General features: G+C 42.7%; 1 protein-coding gene across 3 annotated transcripts in view; it reads right to left on the bottom strand.

Moving 5' to 3' along the window:
- The window catches only part of KCNJ16 (potassium inwardly rectifying channel subfamily J member 16), a 46,405-nt gene that overhangs the window by 4,513 nt on the left and 20,681 nt on the right, over positions 1-21,211 (bottom strand). The window contains exon 1 of one of the 3 annotated variants that reach the window (XM_081899796.1): positions 11,054-11,180. The exons of the other annotated variants lie outside the window; for them this stretch is intronic. The gene's annotated coding sequence lies outside the window, so the exon portion shown is untranslated. Of the gene's footprint in view, positions 1-11,053; positions 11,181-21,211 lie in introns of those variants that run through there. 3 annotated transcript variants of the gene reach the window in all.

Below are 21,211 nucleotides of genomic sequence, written 5' to 3'. Positions count from 1 at the left end.
AGGGTATGTTTGGTGTTATGAGAACCCTGAACCAAGGAGATAAGTAACTTTACAACCTTTAGAAGATACCTGGATAGGGGAGGGTTTTTTAAAATGCTGAATGTTTTATTATGTTTTTATATAAGGTGGAAGCTGTCCAAAGTGGCTGGAGCAACCCCAATCAAATGAGTGAGGTATGAGTAATAAAATTGTTGTTGTTTTTGTTGTTGAGAGCCAGTGTGGTGTAGTGGTTACAAGCGGTGGACTCGTAATCTGGTGAACCAGGTTCGCATCCCAGCTCCTCCACCTGCAGCTGCTGGGTGACCTTGGGACAGTCAAACCTCTTTGAAGTCTCTCAGCCCCACTCACCTCACAGAGTGTTTGTTGTGGGGGAGGAAGGGAAAGGAGAATGTTAGCCGCTTTGAGACTCCTTAAAGGGAGTGAAAGGCGGGATATCAAATCCAAACTCTTCTTCTTATAGAATAGAGTGTCTATTTTCATCGGAGAAATCTTGCAGGGTATGCCAACTGCAATAGTTGTTTGGGTCCAAGGAGTACCTGCCAAATCATGCAACATCGGAAATAAATAATATTACCAGTTCATATTTACAGTATTTTTAAAAATCTGACAGCACTTACGACTGGACAGTGTTGTGTTGGGGTTCACTTCCAACATGGTGCACAGTCAACAAACTGATCAGATCCATGCTTGCAGATTTAGCCTAAGTATATGATGGGGAAATCTTGCATCAATGTCATGAAATGGGCTAGAGATGCAATATTGAGGTTACTCAGCAACTGAAGGGGGACATCAAAGCTTCTCCTCGCCTGACATCCCATTCTGCATAAGGCTTGCTCTTGGACTGTGAAGCTGCACTAGTAGCAATGAAAAATTGGCTCCGCTGATGCACCCAGATAGCCCTGACCCTGCAGTGTCCAGATAAATACAGTGGTACCTCTGGCTGTGAACAGGATCCGTTCCAGAGCCCCGTTCGCAACCTGAGCAGAACGCAACCCGTGTCTGTGTGTGTGTGTGGGTCGGCGCTTCTGCACATGCGTGTGACATCATTTTGAGCATCTGCGTGAGCGACGAAACCCGGAAGTAACCCGTTACGTTACTTCCGGGTCGCAGTGGAACGCAACCTGAAAACGCTCAACCTGAAGGGTCTTTAACCGGAGGTATGACTGTAACTGCAATGCCAGTGTTGAAATGGCTACTCTGTGATGCTTCACCAGCACACCAGCAGCCTCTGCACCACCTGCTCACAATAACTCTGGTATTATGGGATATATAGGGTAGGCATCTATGCATCATGAAAATAGAGGAAATGTATCGCCAAAAAAAGGAAAAAAGTGGACTCTCCTTCCTTGGAGGTTTCTAAGCAGTGGTTGGATGCTCACCTGTCATAGATTCTTTAGCTAAGATTCCTGCATTGCAGGGAGTTAGACTAGATGACCCTCGGGGGTCCCTTCCAACTCTAAGATTCTATGATGGATTCTATGGCATTTGCAAAGCATATGCATATGCTGATTGATAGGTATAGATCAGGGCCAGATTTAGGTTTGATGAGGCCCTAAACTACTTAAGGTAATGGAACCCTTTATATGTCCAGCTGTCCTTTGTCTACAAAAAAAAAAATTGTCACTGTTTTTTGTGTTGAATAGATGCTATATGGTAATTTACGGACCTAATATGTATGTAAAGCCATTTGCCATTGTTGCTGTACGTAGGTTTCATTTTATTTGTTTATTATCTAATACAGTGATACCTCAGGTTACATACACTTCAGGTTACAGGCTCCACTAATCCAGAAATAGTGCTTCCGGTTAAGAACTTTGCTTCAGGATGAGAACAGAAATTGTGCTCCGGCGGCGCGGCAGCAGCAGGAGGCCCCATTAGCTAAAGTAGTGTTTCAGGTTAAGAACAGTTTCAGGTTAAGAACGGACCTCCGGAACGAATTAAGTACTTAACCCGAGGTACCACTGTATTTTGGAAATGTACATCCAGGGGTTTTTTCCCTTGGATTTTTTTGGGGGCCCCCAAGAGAGTGGGGCCCTAAGCTATAGCTTGTTTAGCTTACATGTAAATCCGGCACTGGTATAGATGCAAGTTTCGAAACAATCATAAGGATTTAAATATTTTTGGTGGTGGTGTTGTTTGCATACTGCCCTTCACCCAAAGATCACAGGGCAGTTCGCAACATAAAATTGCAAAATAAAACACGAAAGAGAAAAGAGACATGCAGTACATCCCACTGTAGGGAGGACTGTGAACACGCAACCTGTGTACCTGCATACGACAGATGGATCACACCGTGATCCCTGCCCTCCCTTCTTACGGTTCTTTAAACTGGATTTGGACCAGACAGCCCCTTCAAACAAGAGAACTGTCTACTGAAATTGACTCCTTTGTTCTGAAAGGAGGAAGACTACATGAAGCGAAGGCTTGTGAAGATTTGTTGTTTGTGGCATGGACATGAAATGACTGCAATGTTGAAGGACATTGGTTTCTCCATCCGTGATCTAACTCAACAGGAAATTTTGTTTGCCATTCTCTTCCGCAGTGATCTTGACCTGGGTGCTGCTGTAGCGTCTGCAGCAGCACTAACATGTTGCCCTCAGAACACCAGTTTAGAATTGGGGGAGTCTGTGTAAAACCAAGCTGCTGTGCTGTCTTGAAAATAGAAACATTTCTTAGTCATGGAAGCATTGTCATTGGAAAAGGCCTTGATGCAGACCTGCAGTTCCTGTAAAGAGCCATTGTCTAGTCACCGCGGAAAGTGGGAAATTTGATTTTTTCAAGAATCTGGTCATAGGGAAAAAGTGAAGAAAGCAGCATGAAACCTATGTTCCAAAGTATTTCTGTTCTGAGAATCTGATTAAATAAATAAATAAATAAATAAAATAGCCTGGGACTTTGCTTGAAATGGGGGGCTTTCCCTCTGTAATCTCCAAAGCATGCAATGAATTCAACTCAAGCTTTGGTTTAGTAGTCGCATCACACTTTTGCACTACTCATCAGTGAGGGTTTGGAATGAGCTTTAGTGCTTTTTGTTTCATCCTTTCCCAGTGAAGTTGTGTAACCTTGCGAGACTTTCTGTTCTGAGACTAAGAAATGTGAAGAGCTGGAACATTTTGACCTGTTTTGAAATCGGACCATCCACTGGTTACTCATTTTCAAGAAAAATAAATTTGTTTCAGAAGGCAGCATCTCAGATGAAGCTCTTTCTCTGATTGGCTATATGTGAATGTGAATTTAGTTTTCACTTCCCCAGGTCTCTATGGAACCAGTGACTGTGCTCCAAAGACTTCAGGTATGTATACACAGATACACACTCTATTCTGTGTGTGAGGAGATAAATGTTTGCTTTCATGGGGCCTGCTGTCATCCCATTGAGATCAGTGGACCTAAGAGCTCAGTGCCCTTAGGGTCCATTGACTTAAATGGGCTCCTTCCTCTTCTGAGAGTGCCCAATGAACTTAGAAGTCTCAAGCTTTGCACCCAGTTGGTCAATGTTTACTTCCAGTGGGATTCATATTAGCTGTAAAAGGTAAAGAAAAGTCTACACTAGAATGACAATGTTCAAATTGTGGAATTCCTCCTGGCCTTTGGGAAATACATCTCTTTGAAATGGCATTTGGTAGCATGGATTTTTATGAGGGATGGTGAACTGGGGCTTAGCATCTGATTCAACAAGACTGGATCTATCGCTTTGTGCCTTTTGGTCATTGCATTTGGTTTTAGTAAATGACACCTTGAACTTATGGAGAGGGGAAATATGCAGACTTGAATTCAGAGATGACTTGCACTGAAGTCCTCTATCCCCATCACATGCTATTCCAGAGACTTTTGGGAGGTCCCCTGTTGCTTGAGCAAAGTTCTGCTCATCTATCTCTGAATTCATCCAACATACCTAAGATGAACGGATATAAAAATTACAGAGCTAGAAAAGCGGCTAAATGTGAACTTCTGCATTGAGATAGGCATCTCTACTCAATGCAGAACACAATTTCGTAGCCTATGTGTTACATAGATTTATCTAAGATAGGTTTAGGGAAACCTTTCCAATCAAAGGACCACTTTCCCTTGTGGGAAACCTTATAGCGACCACATACCAATGGGGGGTGAGGCCAGAGGCAAAAGTGGGGAGAGCAATGAATATAAATTTTACTTTTGTACTGTAGGCTAGTTTCGACACACATGGCGACGCCCCTGTCTATCCTTTAACAACCAAGCAAGATGCATTATCAGAATTCAATGACACATTTGAGCCAGGCAAACACTCAAGAAAGTGTGAGGCAAAGGCTGTGGTCTTGAAAGAGAGAGTGTGGTCTGGGAGTGGGCATAGCCTGGAGAAAGTCCCAAGGGTCAGAGAGACCTAGAGATTCCCCACCCCTGATGTAAAGCATCCTTGGCAAATGCTTCTGTCCTGTGTTTCCATCTTCACTTGCTGCTCTGCCTAGACACTCCTCTTGGCAAAGCCTTTTATCTCTGTGCATAATCTTAATTTTCATTTTTAAATGCATATTGCTTGCCACTGCTGCCCCAGATACCACCTTGCTATGCAAGATTCACTGGACGCATTCCGGTTATTGGAAATCCAATAACTATGGAACCAACGGTTCATATCTAACAAAAATATAGATGCTCATGAATGGAAATATAGATGATGGAAGATACCGATACCATAGATGCTCATGAATGAAATACACACCACTTGCACCACCCACCATTTACCCTGTACAGATTCTGGTTGAAAACAATCTGACAGCTGTGGCCTTGTCACCATGTAAAGATATGGTGGCTTTAGATGGAGAGCTATAGTAACATTGGAAATGAATTGTTGCAACACACGTTTTTTCCTCCCTGCCTTCCTTTGCAGCAGGACTTTGTATACACTGTGGCATATGTATGGTGTGTACACAGCTTTAAATAAACCTTAATACTTTTTTCCATTGGAAACTGGGAGTGTGATCATGCTATTCTTACATTGTGAATATAGATATTTTTTAAAAAATTAAGATTAGGAAAGAAGCCCACACAAGAATGCTAGATTTTGTAGAAAGCAAGACAAGTGAGAATAATAATAATAATAATAATAATAATAATAATAATAATAATAATAATAATATTTATACCCCACCCAGTGGCTGGTTTCCCCAGCCACTCTGGGCAGCTCCCAACAGAATATTAAACAATAAAATACTTGAAAGTTAGTGGAATGTAAAAATGGTTTGCACCCTATATCCTTCTATAGTGAGGTTTTTTTGCTCTCTTCTCCATACATGTATGGACCAGTTGCGTAATTCCTTCCATTTAAGGAGGTCCTTATATTGCATGTATAAAGGGTGGCAACAACTTCAAGAACCAGTGGGGAGATTTGGGAAAAGGAAACAGAGAACTCAGTTGCCCCTTCATTTTGAAATTTGCCTTATTCTTCTGTGCTTTAAAAATAGATCAAAGTAAAGTACAATAGTTTGAACATGGGAATATAAATATGCTTGAAATGAGCTGGAATCTATGTTTAGTAGGAGCAAAATACTACTTGGATTGGTCTCAATAGAGACGCCTTAATATGTCAATATAAAAGTGTTTATTAAACATTTGAAAGAAAGACATAAATAGCACAGAGCAGGAGGCTGTTATGCAGACTTGAATGTCATGCAACGGTGCTGTCATCCACACTAGAACAGCCTACAGTACCATTTAATTTATCTAACTGAAACCAGATCCTGTTTTAAAAAAAGGAGGAGGTGGTACTTGGCCAATGATGATTGACAGAAGGATGGGGGAGTGCACAGAAGTTGACTGCAGCTGGTTCCTTTGGCAGTCAGATCCACGGCCTCCAAAGGCAGAAGGGACCATTGCTTTCAACTGATTTGACCTCCTAAATTAGATGGGACATGAAGATGTAGCTACCAATTTCTGCACTAAGGTCAGAAGTGGAGACTGACAGCATATGATCCTAAGCATCTTTACTTGCAAAATCCTACTGAATTAAAGGGTGCTTGCTCCCTTGTAGATAGGTTTAGGATTCCAGCCCAAATTTGATTTGATTAAGATCACTTGCTCAGATCTGCACTCATAAAAAGGTTTATGATGTCTCCCAGTATTAAAAGATACACTAAATCCAGAAATGTGTGTTTATGTGTGCATTTGTTAAAAAAAAAATCAGCATTATTTGTGTCTTCCATTCTCTAAGGAGTTCAATATATTTTATTGTTGATGCTAAACTCAGTATTTTAATATTGTTTTCAGCACTCTATTATTTATTCCTGGAGCCATTATGTGGTCTACTTTTAAAACCTTTTAAGGGACATGGGGCTAATCCCCTGGAACAAAACAACAGAGCAGGGTATAAATCACCTTGTGAGGTAAGCTACCTTGAGAGGAAGTGGTTGGCCCATGATCCCCTAAGGAGCTTCATGGCTAAAGTTCCTCTCCACCACATCTAGATATCTATTAGGTAGATATTCTGAACATCATTATATTTTCAGGATTTTGTCAATACCAAGAGTTGGAAACACTGTTTCCTAAAAATTTGTCCTGCCATATCTGTGTGAGTGGCTCTTATGCCACGCAAACTGTAGGCCTCATCAACCCTTAACCAAATCATGAGTTCATACAACCAAATACTATACAGTGGTACCTCAGGTTAAGTACCTAATTCGTTTCGGAGGTCCGTTCTTAACCTGAAACTGTTCTTAACCTAAAGCACCACATTAGCTAATGGGGCCTCCCACTGCTGCAGCACCACCGGAGCACAATTTCTGCTCTCATCCTGAAGCAAAGTTCTTAACCCGAGGTACTATTTCTGGGTTAGCGGAGTCTGTAACCTGAAGCGTCTGTAACCTGAAGCGTCTGTAACCTGAAGCGTATGTAACCCGAGGTACTACTGTATGTCTAATCAATATATGTACATTTTCACCCCTTTGCCAGAAGTAGAGAACTTGACTGTTTCTCTCCAGATTTCTTTTCCCAAGGAACCTCATGGGTTACATGCAGCTTTTGGAACACAGAAAACACCAATCCTCACTTCCAGCTCTTGCTGGCAGAGAAGAGTAAATGAGTTTCTTGCGGTTCTAAGCAAGACATGATTTAATATAACAGCACATTGAATAACAGGTGAAAGGCATCTCACCAACAATCAGAGGGTCAGGTTTCACTACTTTCTGTTAATGTAGCCCGTTTTCTGTTAATGTGGCCTGAACTCTCAAGTAGTTTTAAAAATTATAATTAATAGGCTGTTTCGTTGACATTTCAACCAGCAGTGCTTAGCTGATTCAACACTGAATGGCCATAGCAGCTGAAAGGCATTTGTCTTGTAGTGTGTTTGTATAACCGAAACTGCTAATTGGTCATTTCAAGACTTGCATTTCTATAAGTTAGAAAATGCATACATTGGGTATTAGCTATTCAGAACATGTATATAATAGGCACTCCATTGTTTGGGACAGAGGGTATTTCCTGCTGCTGGATTGCTCCTTTTCAGGGTCCTGGCCAATCTTGAACAGCATACCCTCCAACATTTCTCCGACGATAATAGGGACAGCCTATTCCATCATCATTATCATCATAACAGCAACAAAAACAAGATTTAGACTTTTGTTGAAAAAAACGAATACAATATGTAAGATTTTTTTAGAACATATTCTAAATTGTTTAAAATTTCATTCAGTTTTTAAAATTCTGCCCATTTTGTGAAACATTTACTTCCAGCGCTAGCAGAGGCATAAATGTGATTTCCGGATGTGATTTTTGGAAAGAAATATAACTTAGAGGAGGCTATAATTTCCATTATGAAAGATTCATGAGATAATGGAATGAGACCAACAGGGATGTGTCTAATGGACATCTGATTTTTGTCTTCTTGTTGTTAACTTTTTAAATATAAAACCCAACAAACCTTCATATCCAATTTGTGGGGTTGCCTGCTGAATCAAGACCACACACACACTGTCACTGAACAAGCAATTGCCACTCTCTGTACTGACAATGCAACTTGAGAGGTCATACTGTCCATCAACCCACAAGCAAGTGATGTTAAAACTGGCAGCCCCAATCAGGTGGGGCAGTTCTTTCACAAAGCACCAAGCAGATGAATTGTTTGTTCTGTAGAAATGATTCATTCCGGCATCTTTATTAATTTCAGAAACTGTATACAGCTTTTCTGGATATATATGTTCCCAAGACCGCTCGCATTAAAAACAATGAGATGCATTCTATAAAGTATGAAACACCTGCCAAATTGAGAATCATCACAGAACAATGGTGTAGAAGCCCGTAGATAATCTAAGATAACCTTTACCCCAAAGTGGGATCTTAATGAGCCAGCATTGTCATAGCGGCCATGCAAAATGACCCCTCTCCTACAGATGAACTCCTATTATCCCAATGAAAGTGTGTTTCATAGGCATGAGTAGAAGCAAGGAAGGTACCATATAGGAGCTACTGGAAAGTTATCGTTTAATAGAACAATTCAGAGCAAATGAGGAGGTTGCAGGAGAAGGCAAAACAAAGCTTCATAATTGCTAGTACAAAAGGAAAGTTCTTTGCTGGTGAACAGAGCCATATAAAATATAAAATCAATGGTGGTGTTTCGGAAATGTCAACATTCCCATTACATTAGTATGGAAGTAAGTTATTTTACATAAAAGATATATGCAGTGCTTTTTTTCTGGGTGAATGCAGGGAGACACATACCCCTAAACATTTTGTGAATCTTTTGTCCATTTACTGTATTTATTTTCCCCGATTTGAACTATAAAGTGGTGATTTTCTTGAGTCAAAATGAGAGTACTCTTAAACATGTTTTTTTTAAAAAAAAAAAGCACTGGATATATGTGACACACTCTACGCAGATTATTCCATTGATGCTAGAAAACTTTTCCTTCAAAGTGCCACAAGCCACTGAAGTTTCTTCTTTCCTCCCCTCCCCCTTTTTATATAAAAAAAGCATATGAGCATGTTGTAGTGATGTTTGGATCAGGTTAGAGACGAGGGAAATGTAATAGATGTTCTCTAAGATGCTCAAGAGTGTGAGCTGGAATTAATGTGGATCCTATTTTCATGTTCTTGTTACTAAAATGTCAGTAGGCACCAGTTACATGTTTGGGAAATTCCACTGTAATTAGTTCTTCCTAGAACTTACATCTGAACTCTTTTCTCCCCCTTCCAATTGTCTGCCCTACACTCTCAAGATTATGCACACAGTGCCCTGATTCAGAGATATAAGAGCAGGCTGTAAGCATGTGAAAGTTTGTAAGTCTTCACAGTGGAAGGAACAAAACAAAACAAGTTTATTCAGACAATAACAGGAAATGCTAAGGGGCATCACTGTAGATGTAAAAGCTGTTTTGTGACATAGGAAGACTAACCTAGTACAAAAGCACTAACAGCATGCTATAAATAATGGTGCAAGCAGTATACTGGAAAGACCAGGCATCTAAAAATTAGCCAGTAGAGGCACACTGTGAGCCTGTGAATTAACATGTTCATCGGACCAAGAGATGCAGTGTCTTGTAATTGGGGATTGGGGCAGTGTGGGGAGGACAGTTGAGCTTTCTGGATAGAGGGGGTGAAACGAAATCCAGAGGTCAAATGGTAGGCTGAGGACAGAATCCAGTGAAGAGAGGAATGGGCAGGCCGTGGAAGCCGGTGAAAGGTTCAGGGGACCAAAGTGTGGAGAAAGAGATCAAGAAGATTAAGGCAGAGGCTCTGCTCTGACGTGTTGCATGATAAAGGCAATCAAGGGCGACATCAGGAAAGGGAGGAGCTCTGTCACAATAACTGGGTGGGGCAGAGCAAAGAGAAGAAGAACAAATAATAGCAAGCTGAGCCCAAGGGGATTACAAAGCCCAGCAGAACAGCACTGGTACAAGGGACCACTCTCAGAAGGTCCAAGATTTTGATCTGAATCTCCTTGCTACCACAACACATCTATTGTCACCAGGTAAAGGTAAAGGGACCCCTGACCATTAGGTCCAGTCATGACCGACTCAGGGGTTGTGGCGCTCATCTCGCTTTATTGGCCGAGGGAGCCGGCATACAGCTTCCAGGTCATGTGGCCAGCATGACTAAGCCGCTTCTGGTGAACCAGAGCAGCGCATGGAAACGCCATTTACCTTCCCGCCAAAGCGGCACCTATTTATCTACTTGCACTTTGACATGCTTTTGAACTGCTAGGTTGGCAGGAGCTGGGGACAAACAATGGGAGCTCATCCCGTTGTGGGGGTTTGAACCACCAGCCTTCTGATCGGCAGGTCCTAGGCTCTGTGGTTTAACCCACAGCACCACCCACGTCACCAGGTACCTGTCCACAAATAGCTCGGTTGCTTAGAGTGTGGTACTGATAATGCCATGGTTGCAAGTTCAATCCCCTTATGGGGCAGCTGCATATTCCTATATTGCAGGGTCCCTTCCAACTCTACAATTCCACAAGTCTGTGAAATGTCACGCTTCTCCTCCGTCCTTCCACAATGGTACCACTGCAGCTGTTCTCCAAGATTTCCATTCCCCATTTCCTCTTCCTTCTCCCAGTCTACCAGCCTGTGATCCCCCAAGAACCTTGCCATGTTGTGCTTCTATGGACCAAGTTGTTACCAATGCAATTTTCTCCTCTTTGGAGCACCTGCAGTTGGAGACTAGTGAGAGCAGTCCTGACTTGACATTGAAACCTTTCTGTCCACACAGGAGCAATCCCTTGAATGGTTTAGGAGCAGCATGTGATTCCAAGCCCCTCTTTATCTGTCCCCGCACTCTCTTATCACGTGCAAAACAAACATCTGCACACATGGTAGCTCTCTTGCCTGCAGTTTTGAAATGGAGCCCGGGTGCTGCAAGAATTACAAACCTGAACAAAATGGCATCACACAAAACATACTCAATCCCAATTTTATTCTCCCTTGGCTTTTGGTTATTGTGGGAAGAATTCATCCATATGGGCAGTTTTTCCCAATCTCATCAGTGCAAAATCCACAAAGGGGTCTAAAACCTTAATTCCACCCAGTTACGAAGCCTGCCGTTACGATGCAGCCTCTTGTATCTCAATTCTGGGGGTCCCCAATACACTCACCAGTTTGTTGGCCAAGAGGGCAGCTGCATCCACCAAGTTCCAGCTAGAGCTCGCTAGCTAAAGAGCCACGGCAATTACTGAAGTGGAACAAAACTGCGCTCTCCTTAATTTTCTTATTTATGTCCACACCACACCCCAGAAAGCTACAGCTCAAGCTAGCCTCTTTATCTTTGAGGTCTTGATTCTATGGGGTGCTAAGCAACCTTGGCTCCCACAGCTCATTGAGCATTTAGGACAAACAGGCTCTTCACAATAACCCTGGCAGCCATTCAGACTTGTGCTTCCGCATTAAAGTGTTAGATACTTCCAAGAAAGCAAAACAAAACTCAGAGAGACAGAGAGACAGACAGAGAAAGTTGCGTGTAAAAAGGTCAGTTCAACTCTGAATCATTGTTGTGGCTTTGCAAAATCCTCCTAACCGTTTTCCTGAAAATGGGATCTTCTCCCTAAATTTGGTTCTGATGTTCTGGTTGATTTCGTATGTTTTAACTTTTGTTGGTATTTTTTATTTTTTGCTTCAGGTTTTGTTTTGGTTTGTTGTTGTTGTTTATTTTTTAAAGAAATGTGTATGCTTTATGCACCCCCCCCCCTCAAAACAAAACGAAACATGGATTGAGTTTTAATTGATTTTGTAGTTATGTATTTTGGGCAACACTTCAAGCATCAGCACGACAGAGGATGAGACAGACAAGTGTTTGAAATAAATAAATAAGTTTGGCTCTCTAAAAATATACAACATGCCAGCCTTTTAGGAGGCAGACAATTAAAATAATCTGTGTTTGTTTTGTGTCAGGCTCTGCTTGAACATGTGACCATCCCAAAGGAAAGTTTCAATGTTTCTACTGCTTCTGATTAAAGCTGCCCTAGAACTAGTCTCCAAGACTCTTCTTACACCACAAAAGATGAAATAGGACTGGACCAGGGCCGAGCTGAATCCAGCATGCATCTCTCTTCTCTCCTCTCTCTCTCTCTCTCTCTCTCTCTCTCTCTCTCTCTCTCTCTCTCTCTCTCTCCCCCTCTCTTTATCTGGAATTTTCCCAGTGCAAAAACTTACACAAATATATGTGTCACATTTCAGTGATCATTTGAAAGGGGGTAGGGGGATTGAAACTGATAAAAAGAAATGTATTCCCATTCAGAGCGAAGGCAGGAAGCAGTGCTTTCCCTCCGATTTGTCCCTGTGATGCCTTAGTCAAACCTGAGCAGCCATGTGCAGCTGTGACATCATAATTCTGATGCCTTGACCCCTGATTGGTTGGATCACATAGCAAGAAGATTTCAGGGGTGAGGTGAGCCAAAGTGGCATTGAACAGCAATGAACAGGAGAATGCCAAGTTTGTTGATTGAAAAAGGAGGCTTTCAGAGAACATACGGGGAGGCAGACTCCCCTTCCCCCACCAAAAACAGCCGTGAAAATTTGGCACAGCCCCAGACTCTACAACGGTCTGGTCTCAATGCAAACCCAGTTGTATTTTTTTGCTACACCAACACTTCCCCTCTTCCCTTGCAAGGCACAGCTGTCCTACCCAATGAGACTTATTACAAATAGATCATGGTACTGGTCCAATGACATCCCCATAGCCCAGGGGTTTTCAACCAGTGTGCTGTGGCACCCTGGTCAGGGGTGCCACAGGCAACACTGGCCTCTGCCCCTCTTCCATCCCCTTCCTTCCTTTGATGCTCTCTCAGGTCTCTGCCTCCCAAAGGCTTGCACAGCTGTTTGTTGCAGCAGCCCTGGCTACAAGCTCCCCAGGTGAATGATGCATCTGGGGCTGGCAAGGGGGTGCTTCCCAGGCCCCTGCAAGGCAGTGAGGAGATGGGGGCAGCTCAGAGACCAGGGACAGCAGCTGCAGCTGCCCAGAAGACCCCCAAGGAGAGGGGATTGGAGAGGAGGCCAAGGGAACACTCAACAAGGGAGAGTGTTTGAAAAGGGGTGAGGGGCTGCTGGCTCTGCAGGCAAGGGGAGACATAACTGGGTTCCTGAGCCCCACAGGGGTCAGCAGAAAGAATGCAGTTGGTTAAGGGAACCGTGGACCCAAAAAGGTTGAAAACCTTTGCCATAACCTATTGAATTTCAACTAGCCTAAATATTCAGAGGGACACTGGTGACGCTGTGGGTTAAACCACAGAGCCTAGGACTTTCCGATCAGAAGGTTGGCAGCTCGAATCCCCGCAACAGGGTGAGCTCCCGTTGCTCAGTCCCAGCTCCTGCCAACCTAGCAGTTCGAAAGCATGTCAAAGTGCAAGTAGATAAATAGGTACCACTCTGGTGGGAAGGTAAACGGTGTTTCCGTGCACTGCTCTGGTTCGCCAGAACCGGCTTAGTCATGCTGGCCACATGACCTGGAAGCTGTACGCCGGCTCCCTCGGCCAATAAAGCGAGATGAGCGCCGCAACCCCAGAGTCGGCCACAACTGGACCTAATGGTCAGGGGTCCCTTTATCTTTACCTTTAAACATTCAGAACAGATATGCACTGCACACATTCACTAGTGCCGTGTGCAGTGCATGGCTTTACTCTCTGTTTTGCTCTCTGCCCTGCAAGCCAAGCAGAAGGTGCAGGTTTCATTTTCATGGGACAGGCTTGCAACCAGCTTTTGGAGCAGCCACATTGCTTCTTGACCCAGGGAAAAGAGGTGCAAGCAAATGTCAAAGCAGTGCCCAAGATACTACTACTTCTTATGCAGCCCGTGGGCACCCCACTGCCAGAGGGAATTTTGTAATGATGCACTAGTTTCTGCACTCCAATATCACAACTACCTGTCTGGAGAGAAATCCTTTTATCTTCCATTGCCGAGCATCCTCTGCCAAGGAAAATCACAGAGGAGGCAGGGTTGCCTGGACCAAAAGCATTTCCCAGGGTGCCACTTTCACCTGGCGGGTGCGTGTCACCCTCCCAACTCATGAAAGAGGTCACCCTGGAAAAGAGAGAAAACACTGCAAGAGAGAAATGGCGCCTTACAGGTCCTTCCCATCAGGGACTGGGCAAAGCGGGCTGAAGAAATGGAATGTGTCACATGGAGTGCCCAGCCGACTCTTTCTGAGCTAGGTAATCATGGCTTAGGAAGAGAGGAAGGCAGTGGATATCTCAGACACAGCAGTTTTGTTTGGGAGGAGGGCTAATGGAAATTGAAAGTTTTAAGGCAAAGCATAAACTATAGAAACAATATGCATAACACACTGCTAACAGTAAACTGCTTGCATAATATGCTTGCAGTATATTTATTTATTCAAAGCATTTGTTCAATCAAAAATTTCCTGGGCAGTTTTACAGTTGCTCAGAAAAACAAAAACAAAACAAAACCCACAAGGATTATTTTACTATACTACTCATGGTGTTAGAACTACATTTTACTTATCCGTATTTGAGTAACACAATGGCATGGGTGGGGGGGTGTATTTGTCTATTCCCCTTGTACAGTTTCCAGTTGGGTCATCCCATTCAGACAAATTGCTGGAACATCTCAGCATGAATGTTTCCATCCCACCCCATCTGTATTCTAATGACTTACGGCTTCCCATCCTATCCATTCTGTCCTTCTGACATCTCTTCCTGAATGTCTTGCTGCTGCTGTCCTTTCCCAAAGCTGTCACAATGGATGCAGTGTTCCACTTCTCTCTTTTCAGGGCGGCACACGCAATGCACTTTCTTCCAAGCCATAGAGCTCAGCTTTCCCAGGCAGGAAAGAAGTGCAAAATTTAAGCAGAAGCATTCACAATGAAAAAAATCTCAATTACTTGTCCTGAACTGATGCTGAAACTGCTTGTCCTTATCTGACTCTTCATCCATCTGTCATTTTAATATTTCTGAACACATTCTCAATGAGGTCTGATTAATATATTTCTGCCAAAAAAGTTCCTGCATTTCTTGGCAAAACAATTTTCAGAGTAAGTGTTCTCATAAGTTTTAGCTAGATTCTGTTACAGTACAGTGGTACCTCGGGCTACATACGCTTCAGGTTACAGACTCCAGAAATAGTACCTCGGGTTAAGAACTTTGCTTCAGGATGAGAACAGAAATTGTGCAGCGGCGGTGCAGTGACAGCGAGAGGCCCCATTAGCTAAAGTGGTGCTTCATGTTAAGAACAGTTTCAGGTTAAGAACAGACCTCCGGAACGAATTAAGTACTTAACCCGAAGTACCACTGTATGTTGGTTTCACCTGCAAAATATACACAGGTATGTGCACATATTCCTTTGTCAGATGCTGGGATCCAGCTACTTAGCATTTCACTCAGCCTCAAAGGTAAGAGAAGGAAAGAACAGCAAATCTTTTTCTCAATGGTACTGCTAGGATTGGTCAAACGATACTGTACCATGTCCACAGTCGCTGAACTGAGATCTTTTATATTACTTAAGCAATTGCTCTGCATGATATTAAACTAAGAATATGCTTCAAAGTTTCATCTCTTAACCCCCAATGGCAAAATAAATCATTTTACATTAATTCGCATAGCGGAGCCTGGAGCCTTAAGTATACACATGCATTTCACAGTCTGAAAGGTCATAAAACTTTTCTTTCTTTTTTTTACCATCAAACACTGTGCAGCTGAAGGTTTGTTCAAAATGCTAAACTGTTTTCATTCTTCGTTTGCAAATGTGCCAGCCAAATGCTCTCGAAGTTCCATGGTTACAGATCAGGTTCTGTTCACTTTGATTCTTGTTTAATGTGCTGAGTATTCATAACATTTTCCATAGAGAGTGATGTCAGCCTTGTTATGTCTATGCTTAGCAGTTCTGTGTGGAACTACAGGTGATATGCTGGAGTTTTGTAGGTAACATTTCTTGAATCCATGACGGTGTTCAGTACAGTGGTACCTTAGTTCTCAAATGCCTTGGTACTCAAACAACTTGGATCCCAAAGACTGAAAACCCAGAAGCAAATGTCCCGGTTTGCGAACCTTTTTCGGAAGTCGAATGTGCTCTGTTTTGAGGTTACTCTTCCGATTTGAGTGTCACACTTCTGTTTCGAATGCCACACTTCTGTTTTGAGTGTTGCGCTTCCTATTTGAGTGCCACGCTTCTGTTTGGAGTGTTATGCTGAGGTCTGTCTGTTTTTGCTATTTATTTTGCGTTTTTGTTTTTGCAGCTCTCTTTTTCTTGTGACTGTGCGGAACCCAGTTCAGCTACTGATTGACTGATTGTGTGACTGCAGTACATTGTTTACTGCTTTCATTTTATGGATCAATGATCTCGTTAGATAGTAAAACCCATGTTTAATTGCTGTTTTACAGGTTGTTTTTTAAAAAATTGGAACGGATCAATCCATTTTGCATTACTTTCTATGGGAAAGCACGCCTTGGTTTGGGAATGCTTTGGTTTTGGAATGGACTTCTGGAACGGATTACGTTTGAGAACCAAGGTACTGCTGTAATAACTACCTTCACTTTCCATTCTAGAAACATTTATCTGCTTTTTCTGCAGAGGCATGTGAGCGGCATAGTAGTTTCTAAAGCCTGCCAATATCACCTTTATAATATCATGTTCTATATGTTTACAAATATATACAGAGGGCAGCATTGGATTGAGACTATGATTCATTTCATGGGAATGGTCACACTTTGACTGCAATCCTATACATGTTTACATATCTCTCGCTTGGACTACTGCAATGCGCTCTATGTGGAGCTACTTTGAAGGTGACCCAGAAACTACAACTAATCCAGAATGTATCAGCTAGACTGGTGACTGGGAGCGGCCACCGAGACCACATAACACCGGTCTTGAAAGACCTACAGTGGCTCCCAGTACATTTCTGGGCACAATTCAAAGTGTTGGTGCTTACCTTTAAAGTCCTAAATGGCCTCGGCCCAGTATACCTGAACGAGCGTCTCCACCCCATTGTTCTGCCCAGAAACTGAGATCCAGCTCTGAGGGGCTTCTGGTGGTCCCCTCACTGCGAGAAGCCAAGTTACAGGGAACCAGGCAGAGGGCCTTCTCGGTAGTGGCACCTGCCCTGTGGAACGCCCTCCCATCAGATGTTGAAGAAATAAACAACTACCAGACCTGTTTAGGGAAGCTTTTAATGTTTAACAGACTATTGCATTTTAATATTTTGTTGGAAGCCACCCAGAGTGGGTGGGGCATAAATAATAAATTGTTGTTGTTGTTTAATGGGACTTAATTCTGAACAAACAGGCACAGATAGGATTGTGCTCCATCAATATTATGGAATTCTTGCCTGGCACCACAGCCAGTGAGATGTGGCAGTTGGCTCTTGGCCAGGAAGACCTGGGTTCAAATCCCTGCACTGAGTGACCTTGATCCTTTCAATATTTCTCTCAGCCTAACCTACCTCAAGCAAAGGTTATTGTGAGGGCATGTGGAAATGTAAAAATTATATATGTACACAGCCTTGAGCTGCCTGTAGAGAGAGAAAAGCAAGATACCCATGTAATAATTAATAATGCCAACTTATTTCTTAAAAAAAAAAAACAATCTCTTTGCTGAGCCCTGCGGTATATAATTGTTGGCTTTGTAGTGAGCAAATAGGAGGTGACCAAGTCAGCTGCTCCACCCCTAATTAATTTTGGATTGGAATAGGTTTGCTTTATAGTGTTGTTATGTCAGTCAGAGTCTCTCTTTACTCCCCCAAGGCAAACATGATGAAATGAGTGAGCAGATCTTAACGCAAAGGACTTTAACTGGGATATCTAAATAAAGCATTAGAAATAACAGGCTCAAGAAAAATCAGTCTAAACTGGCCTTGAAGTGGTTTTATTGCCATTAAGCAACTCCTGAAGAATGTTTTGGGAAACAAAAAGTTTCTTGGCCTTCCTTATAGATACAGTTCATCTCTGAGAAGTTAATGTGTTACAGCCTAATGTTTTACAGTCTATACAATTTATTACAGATTAACAGTTTTAAAGTGTTTTGCTGGAACACAGTTCCACCAAAGTGAGATGAATTTATGTCAGGAGTACACCTTTAAGAATATATATATTTTTAACTCTTATGTGCTGTATGTGAATGGAAGAATCTCTAGCCTGTCTTGAAATGGTCTTCCTGTTTTATTTCGGGTTTTTTTTAAAGAAAGACTGGGCCTACAACAATCCAACACATCCAATGTCCACCCAAGATTATCATGTCATTCACCCAGTTTGAATGGACTAGACACTGAGTCATAAAATGATCTTTCCACATGTCTCAGGTGTCCAGTTCAGCAGCCTAACTCAGGTATTCCACAGCCAGGTCACAAAAAAAAAAAATTGAGGCTTTTCATACATGCAGCCAGCTTCCATAGGATCTTCTCCTGGCTGTCCCTGAGTGCATGGATGATCTTTGGACTACTTGTCTTCTCTGGGCTATGATGCTCCTGTTAGCAGAGATTAAGAATTTGCTGGGACCCCAAAACCAGCAAAGGGCCTACTCCCCCAAGGACCCACCACTGCTCTTACTCGGAATGGAGAACTCAAGGAGGTTCAGGAATAACTTTCTGACAGGGAGATCTGTTCGACAGTGGAACGGCCTCTCCCGGGAGGTTGTGGGCTCTCCTGCCCTGGAGGTTTCTAAGCAGAGGTTGGCTGGGCATCTGTCATGGATGCTTGAGTTGAGATTCCTGCATTGCAGAGGGTTGGATTAGATGACCCTTCCAACTCTACAATTCTATGATAGGTCACAATAGTGTGATGAAAAACCTCTCTTATTTTAAGTTAACAGGGCACACTGGGATTACTTTGTTTGAAGGGCCCCTATATCCTGGCACCAGAAGTTCTTGAGGTTCCCAGCCTCATTTCTACTACAACTGATCACATGTAGGCAATAAACGGAAGCTGTCTGTGGCTCAGTTCATGAAGGTAATCAGAGCCACCCGAAATTATGAACTTAGTCTCTGCCACTTCTGCCTCACGCTTAAATGTGCAGTCCTAGCTAGTGCTGATGCAAAGACTTCATCAGAAATGTTCGGGAGTCTTACCTACATATATACTTATATCATTAATTAAGATCTCACTAGGTAGGAAAAGGGGATGTGGGTGGCGCTGTGGGTTAAACCACAGAGCCTAGGGCTTGCCAACCAGAAGGTCAGCAGTTCGAATACCCGCGACGGAGTGAGCTCCCGTTGCTCGGTCCCTGCTCCTGCCAACCTAGCAGTTCGAAAGCCCGTCAAAGTGCAAGTAGATAAATAGGTACCACTCTGGCGGGAAGGTAAACAACGCTTCCATGCACTGCTCTACTTTGCCAGAAGCAGCTTAGTCATGCTGGCCACATGACCCAGAAGCTGTACACTGGCTACCTCGGCCAATAAAGTGAGATGAGCGCCGCAACCCCAGAGTCGTCAGTGACTGGACCTAAAAGTCAGGGGGCCCTTTACCTTTAGGTGGGAGAAATTGACTGCTGAATTTACATAATAATAGTGAGAAGGCATAGCTCCCCTTTCAATGTCCTGAAAGTGAAGGATCACATCTAGAATGACTGAATATTTTATTTAGTTTTATAGAAACCATATTGAAACATGGCTTGTAGGTTTTGTTTGGCAACATGGATCAGATACCACTGGCAGATTTGAAAAGGCTATGTTCTTCAGAAACAGAGTACGTCAAGAGTATCAAGTGGTCTATCGCCATGGAAGGACTAAGTAGAGAACACAAGGAGCTCTTGTAGCACTTGAATCTCTCTGCTTCAGAAGACAACTGTTGTGTTTATTGGAGTTTGCACTCTGTGCAGGAAGCACAGATAAGAGAAAACAATTTGGAAAAGGGCCAGCAATGTTATAAGAAGTGAAAAACAAGCTGCAGGCAGTGACGTCACAAAGCATCCTGAGGAAAACAGAAAAGGGGGGATCTTTGCTTCCAACAAATACTAAATGGATGAAGTTATCTTGCAACTCATTGTTAGCAAACATTCCTTAAGGGAACAGATATCTCTATGCTTCTTTGCAAGCCAACCTGCAAAGTGCATCAGCACAAGTGTCAACAAGTGAGCAACAGGTTGACGTTATTATGACCCATTATGTCCCAATGACAGCCGCTGAAACTTTGGGTGTTTTTCAAACCAGGAACTCGGATCTCTTTGTTCTTACCCATCAAAATCTATTATGAGGGCATTCTTCCAATCACACACCCTGAACTGTTTATGAATTCTTCACTAACTTCCAAGTACACTTCCCATTCAATAAAAAAGAAAAAAATGGCCATTGTCTAGCTCACTGGTACTTTTTCTTAATGGCAGAATGAGTCAAAGGAAAGAGCAAAGATTCCTGGGCAAGGATGGAGCTGTATTGCCCACAAAAGGGGTGGGCAGGGGATGCTTGCTCTAGAGACATGGAAAAACCAATAAGCCAGCTGTAAAAGAAGGCAAAAAGGCTTAATTGTCTCAATGAGACTTGTTACAAGTTTAAAGTATCTTTCTTTGATGATTAGACCAGTGGTTTATTCAAAACCTAATAAGATGTTAGTTAATTTAACTTTATTATTTGTCCTTTGCTTTGACCTGACGTGGATGTACTGTACTGCAAAACTAAGGTTTGGTTTATAACCTCGGCCAGCATAAGTTGTAGGAGGGAGTTGTAGTTGAGCAAAATATGAAGGGCCACAGGTTCCTCCCCCTCCCATGTAAAGATTAATCATCTCTCAGTACAAAGAGTTCAGGCCATGGCACATTATGTTCTCTAGTGATATGCTTTGGTCTGCTATTGATGTTTGAGGTGGTCTTGCATGCCAGAGAGATCTGATTATATCCCACCTGCAACTGGCTATAATGCAGAGGCTTAGTCCCCAAAGTCCCCATTTAGGGCAAGCTGTGGGGCTGTTTTTGCCACTCTGTAGTACTGGACCCTACAATTCAGCTTTCATAAACATCGGTTGGAGTCCATTGTCCTCATCCATAACTCCAGCTATTAGGTATTCTGGCTTGACTTAAAACCAAGTCCAAAAGCAGTCATTCATTATAAATTATTTTACCAAACACTTTGAGTCCCATTAAGAATTGCCACCCTTACAGAAATAGCATTGTCCCATCAGGAGAGACTCTATAAATCACCGGCAGCTGCTCTGGCACTGCTATTTTTCATAGTAATTAAAATACTTAGAGCTGTTGCAACACCTGTACAACCGCATTCCACAAGTTGTTCAAAAGGTTCCAATTCCATTTTGGATTATTGCTATGGAAACTGCGCCACCCTTTTGCTCCCACATAAATAAAATGAGAGACAGTCCAAATAT

The sequence above is a fragment of the Podarcis melisellensis genome (genome assembly GCF_964234715.1).
Source record: "Podarcis melisellensis genome assembly, chromosome: 2".
Lineage (NCBI taxonomy): Eukaryota > Metazoa > Chordata > Lepidosauria > Squamata > Lacertidae > Podarcis > Podarcis melisellensis.
Note: the sequence above shows the minus strand (reverse complement) of the source record. Positions and strands in the feature narration are given on the sequence as shown.